At 38.3% G+C, this 18,625-nt stretch overlaps 1 protein-coding gene across 1 annotated transcript in view; it reads right to left on the bottom strand.

Moving 5' to 3' along the window:
- The window catches only part of LOC135710239 (neural-cadherin-like), a 1,396,020-nt gene that overhangs the window by 1,225,859 nt on the left and 151,536 nt on the right, over positions 1 to 18,625 (bottom strand). The gene's annotated exons all lie outside the window — the stretch shown is intronic.

An 18,625-nucleotide genomic window follows, 5' to 3' on the forward strand; every position in this document is an offset into this window, starting at 1 on the left:
TTATTGGCCACCTGAATCCCCATAGTGCATTGCACGTCTCTTGGAATTATCGACTTCAATTTAATTTGAAACAGGATGTATAGTGTTTATTTGAAATGCGAGCAACATGAGCTTCCATACAGCATCCTCTCATAAAATAGCCAAAAGGCATCAGCATACAGTCAACAGACGACGAATCATTACAAACCGGCAATCGATCCACTATGGGCCAGAGATTAAAATTTCACGACAAAATCATAAAAATATTTAAAACTAATCAGCATTTTTCTACTACCCAATCAATCTTGATAGGTTCCCAAAATCAATTCTGAGTTTTTTTTTTAAATTTAGGTGTGCTTATTTTTTAAACATGGTGATGTAATGTATAAAGAAGCATTTTTTACTATTGTTGAAGGTAGACCCAAACTGATCCAATGGTTTTGAATACCAATTTTTTAAAGGGAACATATTCTTTGTATTAACATATTTATACTCTGAAAATTGTGATAACTGCTATCGATTTCATTATTATTAGTGTAAAAAACACTATTATTTTAAATGCCCCACTTAAAGAGTGAGTCGATAATTATTGTGACACTTTAGATTGATTGGTAAATCGGCTATAGTTATCGAAATGAAACTAAATTATTACAATAGTTCAGCTTACATACGTCGATTAAATTTTAGGATAATTTTGATTTTACTCAGATTTGCGAATGACGTCCGCCATCAGAGCTTGTACAGTCATTTCCGGTAGGTTTTTCAAAGTTTCATTGCCACTTCATCATTTCCTTTCCGTATTTCGCAACTCCCTTAGTCTAGCAAAGTTTGCACTTCGTCATGGCTCAATAGGTTTCGATCGGACGGAATTCAAGACAGTTTGGTGGGTTCATGTCTTTCGGCACAAAATCAACAGAATTAGACGTGCCGGTATTTCGTTGGCAACAAAAGGTTTGGGAAGGATGCTGAAAGGAGATTCTTTATTGTTCCGTAGATCTACCCAATTCGTTTTTGGCCCTTCATACAGCGACATGTTGAGGACAATCAGAGGTTATTAAGCTTGATCAAGACAGAGAAGAGAGCCAACTGCTGTCGGACTTAGTTTCCGTGCTACAATGGGTGGTAAACCACTATCATCATATCATCATCACACCGATTTGGGAAGTTCTGCACCTTGTTCGTTTTTAGTCCGGATCGTTTCTTGGCCTTTTGGACGAAACTTTGAGAAACATTAAGTTTTTTTTTGGCAAAGTCCCGCGTCGAAATGTTCAGATTCCATTTGAAATGAGCAATCAGCGCTCTCTCGGTGTTTGCGCGTTATTCCAGGTTTTTGTCAGCTCCTGGCTTGTGGTTTACTGTAATCCATTCCTGGAACCTTTGGAGGACCCTTGAGACGGTCTAAGGATGTATGTTTATCAGTTTTCCCAAGGCGCGATGCGACAACCCATGTGAGTGAAAAAAAAATCAACTGAGTGGCTGTAAACATTACACTCTAAAGAGAAACTGGGCAAAAATTGACTAATTTCGGTCAATTATGCGACTACCCCCCCCCCTCCTAAACTCAGGAACACAAAGGCTTTCGGTGAAATGGCGTTCGGTGAAATGGCATTCGGCCAAATTTTCCATAGTACTTTTTTTTTCGCTCCTCCCTAGCTCGAAGCCTAACTACGCCCTTGCGCCAATGGATAGTTTTCGTCCTGCCTGAAAACTTCTTCTAACGTATCAAGCGTTGGAAATGCTTCGTTTGAGAGATATTGGATTTGCCGTCCAAATTGCATTTCTGGCCCACTGTGCGATTACTGCGATTGAACAGATGCAACTCTTGCAATCTAGTGTGGTTTGATTTCCTTCAATTTCCTGTCACTGAAATCTGCTCCGCTCCAGGGTATGATACATATTGCTGTAAAAGCCCAGACTAAAACGGCATAATATAAATTTCCACCAGGAGTGGTCAATATGGGGGAGGGAAAGGGGGGGGGGGTTTGAAACGTGCGGTCAATTACATTTGCCCAGGTCTTCCGGGCGCTTCGGTGAGGCTGACGTTGGAAGTGATTTATGACCTTCTTGCGGTCGATTTGTGGCTTTGCAATTATGCAAATTATTACGTTCAAATCTGCTTGGATCCTGATGGTTGCTGTGACTAGATTATACCGCAAAATTGTCGGTATGAACGAGCGGACGGACGGAAGGACACACATTCATTGATCACCTAATCACCTTAATCAAGTGTGGTTCATTTGATAATATTGCTCGATGCTGGCAACAGCAACCGAGTAGAGGTTGTATCCACAGCATCTGTAGCGCGGAGTTGTTTCCATATGAACCAGTAAATGCAGCAATTCTGATATGCTTGTTAGTTTTTGTGCGAGCAAGTTATTAAACTGAGAAATTTATCACATAACATAGGTGGAACTTCAAACTGAGTGCCTTTCAAAAAGTGAAGTAATTTCGCTATCCTCGCTCTGTAATCACTGGTATAACAGCACATCAAAATGTCAAATTGTTAAATTAACAACTGAACTAAAATTGAGATCATTGAACTGAAATATGAAAACAGTTCTATTGATAGCAAAAGCTGCTGTCATGCAAGCGAATCCTGAATTATTATCCTCTAGCTAAAGCTCACGGACGATCAGGAAAATTATTGATTTGTTGTGATACAGATTGAAATGAAATCGATGCTTCATAATTAACTGGAAAATAAGATTCGTTAAAACTTCAAACGCGATGCCTCCGAAAAACGTGTCACGGAAAGTTTACAATGGCATAGCTTAGCCATTTCTTGATGTAGTATCAAAATTCGAGTTTCTGTCGATTATTTAGATTGCAAAAAGATTGAAAGATTTACTCCTATTGTTTTAAACGTAAAGGTGCGTTACATGTTTTGAAGGTGTGTTTATGAGTTTTGCAAGTGGCTTAAGAGTAATAATCTAGATTACTGGGCAGAAATGTCTGTACACAAAACATAGTGAAACACGTGGAGAAAGTACTGAAGGAGTGCAAATCAATATTATGAGATGGAGCAGGTCGTTTACGGGAGTCCAATCCCATTCTACCCAGGATCAAAGGTCTCCCAAAAGTCCACAAACCGGGGAATGAAATGCGAGAGATCGTGTCTGCAGTTGGTTCCCCCACCCACAAACTAGAGAAGTGGCTAGTCACAGAGTTCGCCTAGCAATTAAAATCTTCAGGAGACATCAACGAGGATGAGATTATGGTATTTTTCTTATATCCTTATATCGGGTATCCACTTTTAATCCGCTTATCTATTTTGATAACGTTTGATCGCCAACTCTTCTCTCCATGCCAGTGGACCCTGAGGATGTCTTAGCGGCAAGGGTAGCGGCTTTCGTGGCAATGGCTGCATCAGATTGATAGCGGAAAGGGATGATTCCGATTTCCACACATGTGGTGTCTGCAGGAGTGGAAGGGAGGAGGCCGGATACGATGCGTACGTAGGTGTTGTATGTCGGAGCGAGGATGCGGTTGAGCTTCTCGGTGGCTAAGCATGTAATTTCGAGGCCGTAGAAAACTCGACTGTCAATAACGACACGACTTCTCTGCTCTCACTATTAAAAAATCCCGTTACATACAAATACAGACATTTAATTTCTTACAGATGATTTGAAAATTAATTGGCATCCCTCCTGCACACACAATTGAGCTAGTATACAGGAGCGAACGATCTATAATAAATTACCCGTTTTTCTGGCTGTATCAAAGACTAACACCAAGACCACTATGGTCCCGAAGAAATATGCTCAGTCTTTTGGATCAGGAAGTAGCAGATGTCCGATCCCAAGCTAATTGAAGCACCTCTAGAAACGTAGGAAAATCCACGAGCCCCTCATTAAACTCTGAATAATTTATAAGGCGAATTCAAAGAAACACAGATTCTGGTACGCTAATGGGTTATGCTTATAGATTCTATCAGTGTTCATGGAAACCGTTGTTTTCGCTACACGGATGTCAGTCTTGTTTGTCCAGTTACATGCTCTTAGGTACGGTATAGTGAAACAAAGCGAGGCGTTGATCTATTAACAAGAACCTATAGAAGAATATATTGCTTTGCTAGCTTTATTTTCACCACAAAAAAATCCACTTTGAACTGAAGAGAGACCATTTGCACACATGAAATCAGATGTGTCACGTTACCTCACTAAGTTAGAGCAATGTCTTTATTCAAATCGGTCACTGCTTTGTGGAGTTTAAGCATCCGAAATCATTTTTTTTAAGAAACTCCAAGTGCATGCCAAAATCTATTTTCTAAAAGAACGGATGAACTGTTCCAAAGAAGTAGTTCTTTTCAGTGAACTGAACAACTCCAAACCATTCTGTAAAAAGTACTGTTTTACCCTTCTCTAGTGTCGCACACCCATATCTAACCCCTTTAAAGCTAATTAAATACATAGTATTGCACCTTTACTATACGTGTTCCTCTTAATAATATCCTTCTATTGTATGTCTGCTTTTCATGATACGTTATCCTTTAGCATTTCTGCATTCATTTGAAAGTTATTCCACAATGATCTAGTGCAACACAAATTAAATTAGTTTCCTCACCCATACATCAACCATTTAACAAAAATAAATTCACGACCAACAATTGGAATGGTCCTATAAGCTTTTGATAAAACAAATATTGTAAGCCCATTTCTCGTAAAGCATATGCCGCCATGCAAAGCAACATCATCATCGGGTAGAGGAAACTTTCCCCTACACTATTATGCTGTTCATCAAAACTGATAGACCCTTTTCAATTGTTGGTGGAGAATTTCATCATTCATGGTATAAAACTTCTCTTCATCACTTCAGGCATTGTTTCCAGTGAAAAACTTCATTTTTTGTGCCCTTCAACGAACAAACCAAAAAAATTAGCCAAACAGCAGTGTTATAATCCTTTTAGCATATTATTTTCTCATTCCCCCTCCATTCCATCGTTCAAAGTGCTCCATAACATCCAATCAGGGCAACAGTATTCAGCCGGCACCGTTGCCATTGTTGTGCGTAAATCCCTTTATCTGACGCGAGCTCTGATGGCATGGAAGTATAAGAAGACCACCAGCGGAAAAAAAAACTGGAATCAGCCCAAATGATTTTCGTAACAACACGTTTCACCGAAACACAAAAAAAAAAAGTTTTCCCTCACTGCAACACACTGGACTAACAAAAGTTTTTTTTTTCTTTTGTCCAAAACAAAACAAAAAAGTACTGCGGCACATGGATCCGTCGAAAGTTTTCTCGCTCACCTCCCCGCCCGCCCCAAGTCACGACCGGATCGCGCGGAAATGGTTGGCGAAAGCTAAGCATTTCCACCGAGCGAAAGTGGAAGACACAACTATAAATTTTGTATTGTTGCTATAAATTTTATGAAAATGAAAAACTAGAATGGAAGCACAGCTGAGAAGAAGGTTCAGCGATGGTGATGGCTGCGGGTAGTGCCAAAAATGTGCTGCTGCTGGAAGAAAAATGAGCAAATTGAAAGTTTCGGTTTTGGGAGCGCTAGCGGGTGGAAGGGGGTTGTAAATATGACGAACTCGAAGCTCTAAATTGGATGGTGGGCAGCAGGATGGGCGCGGGGCGGATGGGGCAGATGGACTGGGGAGGAGCGATATAAATCTGCATGCATAGTTGCACAGCTGGATGCTCGCTAGTTTGGATGGATTGTTATTGGTGGATCATGTTTTTCACGCCAACCCACTACTGCTGATCCCCGCGCTTGAGTGACGAGAGGAACGTATAAAGCCATCCGTAAAATTGAAATTCCTTGGAGCTAAACGTTGAGCTGACAGCAATGCGATAAAATCATACATATTTGATGGCTCCTCGTGTTGTGGAGGGTGGTATTAGAAGCATAATAAAGCATTTTTGCGGATTACCACCGTTAAAGGTTTTATGCTTTCCTCGTTACGTGATAGTTCAGCAGGGATGTCAAATTGGAAGAAATGTCTTCATTTGTGAGAAGATATGTGCTCACTGCACATGTTTTGAAATAAATGTTTAGGTCACGGGCAAGAACATTTAAATTAAAGTGAGGATTTCTAAAATTCTCTGTATATACTTATGTGAATTTCAAATGGATTCGTAGAACAGCTAAAAGGTAATTTTGAAGGGTATTCCAATCTTATGCGTGATTTTTCAAGAGAGGAGGGGGACAAAAGGTCCAAAGACAAAAGGTCTAAAGGACAAATGGTCGAAAGCTACTTTGAATGATATTTTTGTTAAATTATTCACACTCATTTCGTAAAAAATGATTTCGTTGATGAGACAAGGTTTTCGTTAATCGTGCAAAACATTCGTATTCCATGTTATTTGGTTCAGCGCCAAATTAACGCATGATTCGTTCAATACAAGAACGGTATTTCATACGAACGTAAGCAATGTATCTTTTTTATTTGGAATTTAATTGTTAGTGTTATAGTATTTAAGAGAAGACGATTTGAATGCTATTTAAAGTAATACGTTAATCCTTCGAGCAGGCAGTATGCCCATAGAAGTAAATCTAAGACAAGAAGGTCCCGAAGAAACGTACTCAAATTTTGGCTCTGCTCTGGTACTATCATCGGTCCAAAGCTAATCGATGCACCCCTCGAAACATAGGAAAATCCACGAACCCCACATTTTATCTGTCAAACATTCAAAGCGAATCAAAACAAACATAGTGTAGTACTAGAATTTCGACTGTTGGAGGCGAACCAGCTCAAGGCTGAAAGCCTCCTTAATAAAGCTAAATAATAATAATAATTTCGACTAATTTCTGGCTGAAAGTCTCGTAGATAACCTAACCTCGGAGGCAATAAAATATAAATTAAGTGTCCAAAGATGTTTCGTTATTGTGCTCCGAAGCTATGCCGTTTTCCATCCATCGCCAATTTGAAATCACAACGTAGGGCAACATCCTGTACGAAACACAAGGTATTGCACACGCAACATTCGTGAAGATTACGAAAGAATATGATAATAACAATCAATAGAGTTTGTTGTTATTTATGAGTGATATTTTTAATATCGTTAACAAAAGCGAAAGTTTCTCGATTCGTGAGAGACCACCATGTCCCCGGCATCGAGCATCATCGACATACGCAGCACCTGCAGTGTGAGTGATCACTTGGGTGTCGACAGAAGCACGCGATCGTCTGTTTACTTGGCAGCAACCGTTGTGTGGTCTTCCCAAGTCCCCGGCAACGTGACAGATAACCTTAGTTTCACGTACCCACTTGCAAATAGTAGATGTCGCCACACAACGTAAACAAAGGGACTGCCCTTCACCACTGCAACGGTATTTCTCTATGGGAAACCAAATGTTTGCTTTACCATGTATGGATGTCAAACAACAAGCAAGAATGACATATAAAAAGAGCGAATTTATGATTTTCGTGGTGAAATGAAATAAATCCAAACTAATCGAAACAGATTGATGAAGGTCTTCCTTATATAATCAAATGGAAATAAATATACTTTGGTTACTTCTATTATATTTTGCTCTTGAATATTACCGGCCTTGAGAATAATGCTGTGCGATGAAGACAAAAGCCGTATCAATAAAAAGAATTTACTTCCCCATATTTATATTGCGGGGTAAAAAAAAAAAACAAAATTGATTCTTATTCGCGGTGAGTAACAGGTTTGCTGTGTGAAAACTAACATTTCGTATATCCATGCACTAACATAGTGTAGTACTTGAACTTCGACTAGAATGGGGTACGTTTATAGATGTACTTGGGACCGATAGGCTAGTCGAGTAGTGAGCCAATTTAAAATCGTTAGTTTCATACGGTTGATTGTACTAACGTTGTACTCTTTTAAGCTATTACCTCAAATTGTATATTATGCAGTACTAGCTGCATTTAATTAGTACGATCTTTCTCGCTGCAAAACCATTCTTTCTTTGTTCATCATCGACGACAATAGCAATAGCGTCGAAAACATCGAAAGTATCCACGCTCAATTCTCATTTGTTTCGATTCATTCGATGGCAATCACTTATTTTCGTTTTACAAATCATATGTTTAAGCTTTTGGTTTTGTTCTGCTCAAAGACCTACGCGGCTTGACAAAAAAAAAAGATTCATAAACTGATTATGTGCATGCAATAAGATTATCTCTAAAATTACTTTTTATTTACTGTACGTCATTTCCGCATTCGCCCTATTCAGATAACATTTCTGAAATTTGTAAGTTTGACAGAACCACCAGCACCGAATTTTCGGGGTACACTGGAAATGTACTGGACTTGTCAAGTTGGCCCGGGTTGGGTCTTCCTCATTGTTCTTCGTCAGCAGTTCTCTCGGTCGATGCGTCGTCGACTTTGGAAAGCAACCGTTTAGTGGTGAGTATGTGAGTGCTGACCACGTGTTGCGTGCATTGCTGCAATGATAGCACTCTGCTCCCCGTTGGCGATACTACCATACTATGAAACCACTGGAAGCGGATCCCGTTCTGATGGAGGAGGTTTATTCGATAGCGGAAGAGAAAGTGTTTGTTGACTATAGTTTTAAGATGTATTTTATAGTGAACAAGAATCCTCGGCCCTGCAAAGTTCATTTGATTGAGCCTTTTCAAATAAATTAATAAACAAAGCAGCACCTGCAGTGTAATAAAAAGTTTTCTGTCATCTCAAATAGCGGAGGGCATATCTTGAAGGAATATAAACTGAAAATTAATTTCTCTAAGGTCGATCAACATGACGGATGCGGTCATGTAGGGTCTATTTTCGAGATCCTAGATGGGGTGAGTAATTTACACAATTTTTAGTAATTCCTGTTGAACTAATTTTCTCTTTTATTTCCTCGACACAGCCTGAGGATCCGTTGTAACATTGTTACAAAATGGTCGTAAAAAATAGTAATATCTGTAAAATATACTCTCTTGAAGGGTGTATCTTCCACTTCTCAGGCTACAATAAAGTCAAAAGGAAGGCAATTGTATACATTTGGTGATGTTTTCATTCGAGCACTTTTTTATGCATCGTAGCGCCGTGAGTGGCGAGAATTGGAAACACTCATTTGAATCTGATCGTGAAGCAAGACATACCACTCCGATTTGATTGCAGATAGTATAGCCAATGTTTAAAAAATGAAATGATGATACGCAAATTTTTGAAGTAATGGTATTAGTAGAGACCCCCGCGTTGCGTAACACTTGGCAAAGAAGGCCATCTTCGATTACCATTCTTGCTATTTTCGATCGGCATAGTGGTTGGACGTAGTCCCGAAAAAAAACCTAGTGGCAAGTTATAGTTGTGGGAATTCTTAGCCAATCGAAATAGTATAGTGGGTTTTAAAGAGATATTGACCATAGGAAAATATGTAAAAAAAAAACATCTTGTATTTCAGTAATCGGGAAATTTGAAAAAAAAAGCAATAGTGGATGAGAACGTGATTATTGGCCCACGCGTAAAATCTATTGTAAAACCTAGTGAGTTTCTCTGTTAATTTTGTTGAATGTAACCTAACCTGATAATTTGTAGTAGCATATAAATAGGCTAAAGTTGTCTCTAAAAGAGAAAAGGTGAAACACAAGAAATAATCTGCTCAAGCTCCAGGTAAATATCCACAACTCGACTGTTGGAATTTAGAAAAACAAAATAGTAATTGGTGCGTTTATTTTCACTTGAAGGACCAAATATCCTTCAAGCGAAGGTGTTTCGTCGAGGTAAATAGGTGTAGGGGTTCGCGTATGCCACGCGATCTCTGTGAAGGTCCAAAAACTCGTCAGCTTGTAGCTGGTCTCGTTGGCGGGTTAGCGATATTCCCCAGCGCACTTACGGACCATCGGAAGTCACCACTACTTCCGGGGTTGTATACCGGTCGCCAATTGCTGGATCACCCCACGTTTGACCTCGAAGCAGCACTCGCGCGAGTAGAATAGCGGGCCCGCTAAAAAAAAACAATCAAAACGTGTACACGTGTGGCGGCTGTCTCGAGGAGAAAAGTCGTCATAGCCGAGACACGCACCACTGACAGCATCATCAGCGAGAGGTAGTATACGGCTGCAGCCCATCCGAGCATAACAGGTTAAATCAGTCCCTGTAACCGATAAATAGAATAAGAAACATCAACACCCTCACACACACACACACCTGCACAGAAGATAAGAAGAAAACACACTGAAGAGCTATAGAAAAATTCTAGATCGTAATAAATGGGACAAACCAAGTGAATTCAGTAGACAGTTGTTTTAACTACTGTTGGTATAGCAGAGAAACTAACTAGCCCCTTTCAAACCCGAATACAAAGTGTATGAACAAAGAATAACCAACCATGATTGTCGTGAGCAAAAGAGAAAACTATGATAATTGAGTTTTTAGTTCGTGCGTTGGGTCCCCGCTGATTACATTATCTAGGGGTCATATTGGGACGTGTTGGTTGTGGTACGATTGGAAATCGGGGTAGTATTTTGAAGGACTTGCCTTGAGGAGTCTCACCGAGCACGTGCAAACCTTGCCTCTTCACATGCAAGTGACTCTTTTGCTTGCTTGGCGCTTAAGTGGAGAGGTTGATACACCTAGAAAAGAACCTTTCGGCCAGTAACCCGTTACACTGTTCCCAGATAAAACAATATGTTAGCGTGATTTTCAACTACTATATGTAGTTCAATAGCCCCCGCGTAGGTGCGATGAATTTTCCCGTGAAGAAGGTCCGGGCATTCTGATGGTTACCGACTACATCATTCCCGTAGGCAAGGTTGCAAATACTCATTTCAGCTTAAACAATGTTTTTTTTTAAATTATGAAGTAATTAGATGCCATGATCATATTTTGAATTGGTAGGATACAAGAAGAGGTTGCAAAGAATGTGTTTGACATATTAAACCTGTTTATTTCACTTCATGAGAGTCACAATCAGCAATTTTTCACAAACTCACTAACTCACTCACTCACTCACTCAGCGATCCGAAAATCGCTGATTGTGACTCATAGAATGCAAAATTTACAGGTTTTATATTTCAAACGCATACTTTGTAACCTCTTCTTGTAAGTTACAAGTAAAACATACCATCATACCATCTTTTGGTTTTATTATTCCGAAAAACATTATTTTAGCTGAAATGAGTATTTGCAACCTTGTCCGTAGGATGGGAAACATAATAAAATCCCTGTGTAATGTGCAATTCCAGGCGCAAAAAATTTTAGACTTTACCTCTCTTAATTCCATGAAATTTCACAAAATTTTAAGTAAGGGCTATGAATCAAGTTTGGTGGCAGAATTCAGCCATTTTAACTCTCGCTTAATTGAAACGAATTCTAAAATTTTAATACAGCATAGCATATGTTTAATATCGAAAAAAAAAACGTCTGAGACAAAGTTGTAAAAAACTGGTTTGCTTTTTCTGAAAAATAACACATTGAAAATAAATTTAAAAAATTTGTCAAATAATTAAAAAAAGCTACCTGTGACAGCCCCATGGAGTTGTACGCAATGGTGACGTAGGAATACGTGGTCTTATATAATAAATCATAGTGGTTATCTGCAACTGGCTTGTGTATTGTATAGGAATAGGAATTTGAGCGGGGTTCTATCTGCGTATACTCTTTAGTATGAAGCGCTTGTCATAGATGGCCCACAGCAACTCACGAAGAGCTACTGATTCCAATCAATAGTGGTGCGGGTTCTTACTCATGTGGGCTGCAGCTCACTGCTTGCAGGTAGCCTTTTGTTGTGTACTCGAGAACAATGTTTATCGCCACGCACCGAAAGCACTGCTGCTGCTGCAGCTGATGCCAACGACCGGATACCACCACACACGGTGTTTGGAACTGAATCCGATCTGCGGTTGAGACCAGCCTTGGTAGCTAGCTGCTTGCGGGGAGCCTATAATTGTGTGCTGGAGAACACCACCACTAACCACGGGGTGATTGAATAAACACCGATTGGTGAGACCGGATGGAATTCAACTTTGAAATCTGTGTTAGGGAAATCGCTTTACGCAGGCAATCGGTGATAATTTTAATCATCAAAGCAACAGTTGCACATTTGTGCAATTTTCAATAGAGACATTTTGAAAAATGATATTGTCATAAATTTAACAGATGTGCAGAAATAATCTGATCGATGGTGATAGAATTATTGAAATTGGTCCAGGAGCAGCTGAGTTATCAACTTTCAAAATCTTTCAAAATGTTGTTACATGTTCCATTTTCAGTTTTCACAAAGTGCACCCCCATATAAATATTAGAGACGTAGTCCTACGTCAAAACTGTTAGAAATTACACAAAGAACATTTTAAGGTACAATCACATTCTGGACCACTGTGCATTGAAAAAAACATGCAACGTTTCAAAAACGATTGAGAAATATTCATTTATTTTTAGGAATTAATGAAAATGTGCCCAACAAAAAATTAACTCAATTCGTCAATGACAAAATAAGCATTTTGACATTATACTAGACTTTTCAAAGTTTGGAAACTTATCTGCAAGTCATTACTGCGTGAGCTGACGAACAGATTTTATTTTTCCATCTCCATATTCCATAAAACTTCGCATAATTGTCCCAATGAGCCAACTTCGTGCTGGATTTAAGTCATTTTGAATCACACCATTGCTTTTAAAATGGAGTATTCTTTATTTATCAATAAATCATAGCTCAGAAACGGCACTTATCATCTAAAAATATTAAAAAAAAGTTGTAGGAAACTGGATTGTTTTTTCAAAATCAAATACACACTGAACTAAAATAATCAATTTTTTGTCAAAAAATGAAGAAAATTGTAAAACGTAAATGACATTTAAAAGTTTAATTTTAAGATTTTGCCCTTATGTTCAGTTGAAAGTTTATCATAAATGCTTTCATTTAAAAAATGGATGCAATGGACTCATAAAAATTTACCAAAATCGTAGAATATCAACTTTTAGTACAAATTTTGATCTTTCTTTCACAACTGATTTTTACTAGTTTTTATGTAGAACACATTAATCCTAGTACAGAAAATCATTTCCCATGTAACAGTCACATAAAAACAGCGTGAAAAATTATTCAAACATTTTCCATATTCTACGAAGTGGCTATTATGTTCACTTCTGAAAAGTTAGCATTTTTCATTAGCTTTTAAAAAAACAAAAGATAAAAATCTTAAACATAAACTTTCTTGTCACTGTAGTTTTAAAGTTTTTTTCATTTTTTGACAAAAAAAAATAATTTTTATGTTCATTGTGTACTTTTCTGAAACGACAATCCAGTCTCCTACATCTTTGTCTAAGTCATCATTTTGATTAGATGAGCCGTTTTTGTGCTATGATTTATTGAACAGTATAAAATACGTAAAACACTGCTCATGGAATAATGCTAAAAGCAATTCCAATGGTAATATTCTGTTTGATGATTGTTCTGCAGGTTATAACACTATTCAATATCCAAACAGCCCAACATGCTTTTCTTCCGCAAGAAATCCCTCAACTATTGATTTGGTCTTAACTGATTCATGTCAACTTTGTAGCCAATTGGTTACCCATGCTAGCTTCGGTTCTGATCACCTTCCAGTAACTTTTGAAATAATTTCTAATCCCAACAGCTCTACTTTCAATTACCATAGAGCTGATTGGGAGCAATATCAAACATTTATGGAATATAACTTCGATCCAAACATTCCTTTGCAAACCAAAGATGAAATTATTTATGCTCTTGAATCTCTGACTACTTCTACAGTTGAAGCAAGAGCTGCCTCAGTACCAAAAAGCGAGGTTAAATTCGATTCAATTATAATAGACGATGATCTTCAGCTCTTGATCCGTCTTAAAAATGTTCGTAGGAGACAATGTCAAAGAACACGCGATCCTGCCATGAAAGTTATCTGGCGGGATTTGCAAAAACAAATTAAAAAGCGATTCTCTGCCCTGAGGAACAAAACTTTTGAAAAAAATGTTTCTAAATTAGACCCAAGTTCCAAACCCTTTTGGAAACTCACAAAAATTTTGAAAAAAAAACCTCAAAAACCTATTCCAGCGCTTAAAGAAGGTGGTAAAATTTTGATCACAAATTTGGAAAAAGCTCAGAAACCAGCTAAGCAATTCGAGAGTTCCCATAATTTCAGTTTGGGTCTTGCTAGTCCTATTGAGAATCAGGTTGCTCGAGATTATCAGAATATTTTCTCTCGTTAAAATATTTTTGATAATTCCTGAGGGACTGATTTGGACTAACAAGTTTCATAATATGATAGCTCCAGGTGATGATGGAATTTTCCATTTCCTCATAAAAAAAACTCCCAGAGAGTACCTTGTCTTTCTTGGTAAAATTATTCAACAGATGTTTCTATTTGGCATACTTTCCAGATAAATGGTAAAATACAAAAGTTGTTCCAATTTTGAAGCCGGATAAAAATCCAGCAAAAGCTTCTAGCTACCGTTCAATAAGTTTGCTTTCTTCAATAAGTAAACTTTTTGAAAAGATAATTTCAAATAGAATGATGCTTCACATCAATACCAACTCAATTTGTGCAGATGAGCAGTTTGGATTTAGCCATGGACATTCAACTACTCATCAACTCTTAAGAGTTACCAATTGAATTTGTTCGAACAAATTCTGAAGGCTACTTAACTGGAGTTGCTCTTCTAGACATAGAAAAAGCATTCGACAGTGTTTGGCATGAAGGTTTGATTGCTTAATTGAAAATGTTTAATTTTACTCTTTATATTTTGAAATTAGTTCAAAATTATTTAACTGACAGAACTATGCAGGCAAATTATCAAAATTCCAAATCTGATCGATTACCTGTTAGAGCAGGAGTTTCTCAGGGTAGCATTCTTGGGCCTATATTGTGTAACATTTTCACTTTGATCCTCCCTGATTTGCCTCAGGGTTGCCGCAAATCTTTGTTCGATGGTGACACAGGCATTTCCGCTAAAGGAAGAAGTCTTTGTGTTATTTGCAGCAGAGTGCAGAAAAGTTTAGATATGTTCTCTTCTTATTCAAAAATGGAAGATATAGTGCTATACCATTTGAACAAGAGGCCGTACACTAAATGTTTAAGCAAAAAAAGGTGGGGGGGGAGGTTGCTTCTTGAAAAATCTATTAAAAAAATTATCTTAGGGCGGAGGCGTGGTTGTTCCCTTATTACTTAAAAACATTTCAAAGAATTAAAAAGTTGTTTTTACGAAGGAGAATTGTTCACGTATAGTTAATCAGCTCGGCATCGATTTCGGTTCTATTTTAACAGTATTTTGCATTTTGCGTGGAATTCGCGTTTGGGCAGATTTCGTGGTTAGCAAAAAATTTGAAACCATGTTTATCGCTATTTTTTATTATTCTACGATATTTCGTAAATAGGTTCGGCATATTTTCATTCAAGATTCAAGCAACAATCAGTAAATCTTATCAGTAAGTTCAGTTTGGGGGTGTATTTTGAAATAAGCTTTATGAATATTGGATGTTTTGTTTTGCCTTTGTAATCTTAAAGAAAAGCGCTAATTACTGTTTTACGTTCTATATTTTCAGAGTTGGGTGGGAAGTTCCGTGAACTACAAGATCGTTCAGAACTTGCTTGTTTTAGAGGGTTTCTCAGTCATAAATTCACTGAAGCAACAGAAGATTTAACGCTATCTGCGTTGTTTGATTTTTTCTCCCAGTCCAGAAATTTGTGGCATCGCGAGTGATAATTTAATAATTTTTACGCGGTGATGATGTTGGTTCACTCGCAACTATTTTTGAAAAAATTAAGTGTTTTCGAACGTGTTTCGCAGTTGGGTGGGGTGAAATTCGTGCATTCCCGTTTGATTTTGGAAATTCGTATCACAAAATTGCCCACCGATTCCTTTTTTTGCCGTTCGACGACGACGGGTGTGCTTTCGCAAGAGTGACGTTTATTGGATCCATTTCTTTGGACGGGAGTTCTTTTTTTTTTTTTTTTTTTTTTTTTGTTTTTTTTTTTTTTTTTTTTTTTTTTTTGTTACTAGAGTAAGTGTGCATGCGATTTGCATTGAGTGTCGGAGATTGTAAGTTAGCTGAAGGATGTCTCGCTGGATATGCCCAAGTCTGGACGGGCGGTAGCTGGTGGCCGTGAACGGTTCCTGGGGAAAGCACTAGATGCGACCCTCCTCCCAGATGACCATGGCAATACAGGAAGTATCACAACAAAGGTAATTGCTATTAGATATTTTGCAAACAGTGACAGATAGCGGACATGAAGAACCAGTGGAGGTGCCGGGCATAGGTTTTTATCCTAGACAAATGGTAAGATACAAATTCTCTGTTGTCGTTGTCGTAGGCGCCGTCGTAGTCGCTGTCGTAATCGCCGTCGTAGTCGTAGGCAGTACCGTTAGTATATTTAAAATTAAACATCAACCGCTGAAAATATGAATTATCGCATATTTCTGTCGTTCATTACATTCCAAGTGAAATTTGAGAACGTAATTTCATTTGAATAGCTTGTTTAACCAGATCTTAAACAATCGTCACGTTGGTCATAGCTAGTTATGATTGTCTGAACTATGCGTAAAGAGAAAATCGAAACATTGAACGTCGCGTGAAAGTGGATCTTAATCAAGGCCTAAGTACTCTTTCGTAGCTTTTAGTTTTAGGATTTCAAAGATCGTCGGTTGCAGTGGCTTGCTTACTGAGGAGAAAAACGCGGTCCCAGATCCTTGCATATTAAAAATTTTAAAATATCGCTTGTTTATCGTGTATTTTGTAAAACTTTTCGTTGTCGTCGGTGCCGGGTTTGAATAGTTATAAAAACTGAAATAATCTCTCAAATAAAGTTTAAAAAAAAAGTTATAAAAACTTGAGTAACGCTTTAATGTGATATGAGAGGCTCGGTGGCCTTAGAGCAACCGTTTTTGCTTACTGAGCAGAACATCATGAGTCTAATCTCAAGCCCATCCACATTCAAGATTCGTCAATGATTAAAAAGGAGCTCGTCTGCCTAGTGGCAAACGTTTTTGCTTACTGAGCAGAAGACTGTGGGTTCAATCCCAAGCTCCTTCGCGTTATACGATCGTTAGGACATCAATTCAGCTTATCGCTTATTAAAACGAAGCCTGCTGCAAACCCAACCCTCTTACCCAACATCCCTGTGATTCCTCGTGGATTATGGACTGCAGAGGACTCCTCGGTTTCCATCAAAGCGAGTGTCACGTCAACACAGTCCTACCCATTCCTTTCTTGACCTGCGTTCAGGCGCGGCTGGCGCTGGTATTGCCTAATTCGAGATCACCAGTTTTTACACATTGAGGATGATTGCTAGTCCCAAGCATCGTCTATTGGTTCTCTGTGTAATTACAGCTGGTCTGGCAATAACAGAGTAGCAACCGTGGGCGGTCAATCATGCTCATGCTCATGTAATCTTAAAGAAGAGCGCTAATTACTGTTTTACGTTCTATATTTTCAGAGTTGGGAGGAAATGCTATAATAATATCAACATGAAGCTTTAGTGCAATAATTTATTAGCTATAGAAAGCTCTGATGAATATAGATTAACATTTCCGCTAGAGTGCGGCACTGTGAAGATTGGACAGAAGTTTAAATTGAGCGAAGGATCATTAATGCGACAATACTAACTAACCCGTAAAGTACCAGGACGAACGAATTTCTTTCAACAAACTCGTTCTCAGCAATGCCTCATCCGATTTTCATAAGCTTTGGTTTTTATTTAAGAGGAATAGTTGAACTAACTTTTGTCATAGGTACCACCCCCGTAGAACCCTCATCGTTCTTGGGAGATGCAAATATGTCTGTGTTTTTTGTACTTTTAAAATCCGTTTAGTTTTAAATTTTCACTCGAATCGGTTGTCTGGTGCAGAAAATGATATCAGATAGATGAAATATGATTAGTAAGACTGAATTTAGATATTTCCATAACGTATGGCTACGATATTATCGGTACCCGCCCAAGTAACACACAAAATATCTTTCTGAAAGCGACTTGTTGTATTAATGTATTATAAGTGATGCATAAATCATCCCATGGTTTATAGGAGTTTTAAAGATGTTTTCTTCATACTTCCTAGAATTAAACATTTTCCAAAATAGTTTTCTTTTGCTTTTAACTTTAAATGTTATTTAAACGTGCATCCTACTCTTTTAATACCGCTATAAAACTTGACGTATGCAAAATCAATCTTGGTTGAATTTATAAAACTCTTGAAGAGATTCTGCAGTTTCCAGATTTACGTGGACGTGGGCCGGACTGTCACTTCACGCAGTGATTGACAGTTTCTTATGAGGTTTTCGGAGGTTTGTTATAAAGAGAGTTGAAAACACTCTTTTATGACATCTCATAAATTAATGCCCAGTGTTCACTCGGCTGTCGACAGAAACAGACCACTTTCGATGTGTGTCACGCGATCGTCTGTTTTCTCGGCAGCAACCATTGTGTGGTCCTCCTCATTGTTCTTCATCAGCAGTTCTTTCGGTCGATGCGTCGTCGACTTTGGGAAGCAACCGTTTCGTGATGAGTGTGTGAGTTCTGACCACGTTTTGCGTCCATTGTTGCAATGGACGCGCTCTGACCCTCGTTGGCGTACAACAATTTGCCATACAATGAAACTACTGGAAGTGGCTCTAGTTCTGATGGAGGAGGCTTTTTGGATAGTGGAAGATAAAGTGTTTATTGTGTTGTACCTTTTGACTATAGTTTTAAGATGTATTGTATAGTGACCAAGAATCCTCGGCTCTGTAAAGTTATATCGGTTGAGCCTTATCAAATAAATTAAT

The sequence above is a fragment of the Ochlerotatus camptorhynchus genome, unplaced genomic scaffold (assembly GCF_037179485.1).
Source record: "Ochlerotatus camptorhynchus isolate MF236.1 unplaced genomic scaffold, CSIRO-AGI_Acam_v1.1 ptg000372l, whole genome shotgun sequence".
Lineage (NCBI taxonomy): Eukaryota > Metazoa > Arthropoda > Insecta > Diptera > Culicidae > Ochlerotatus > Ochlerotatus camptorhynchus.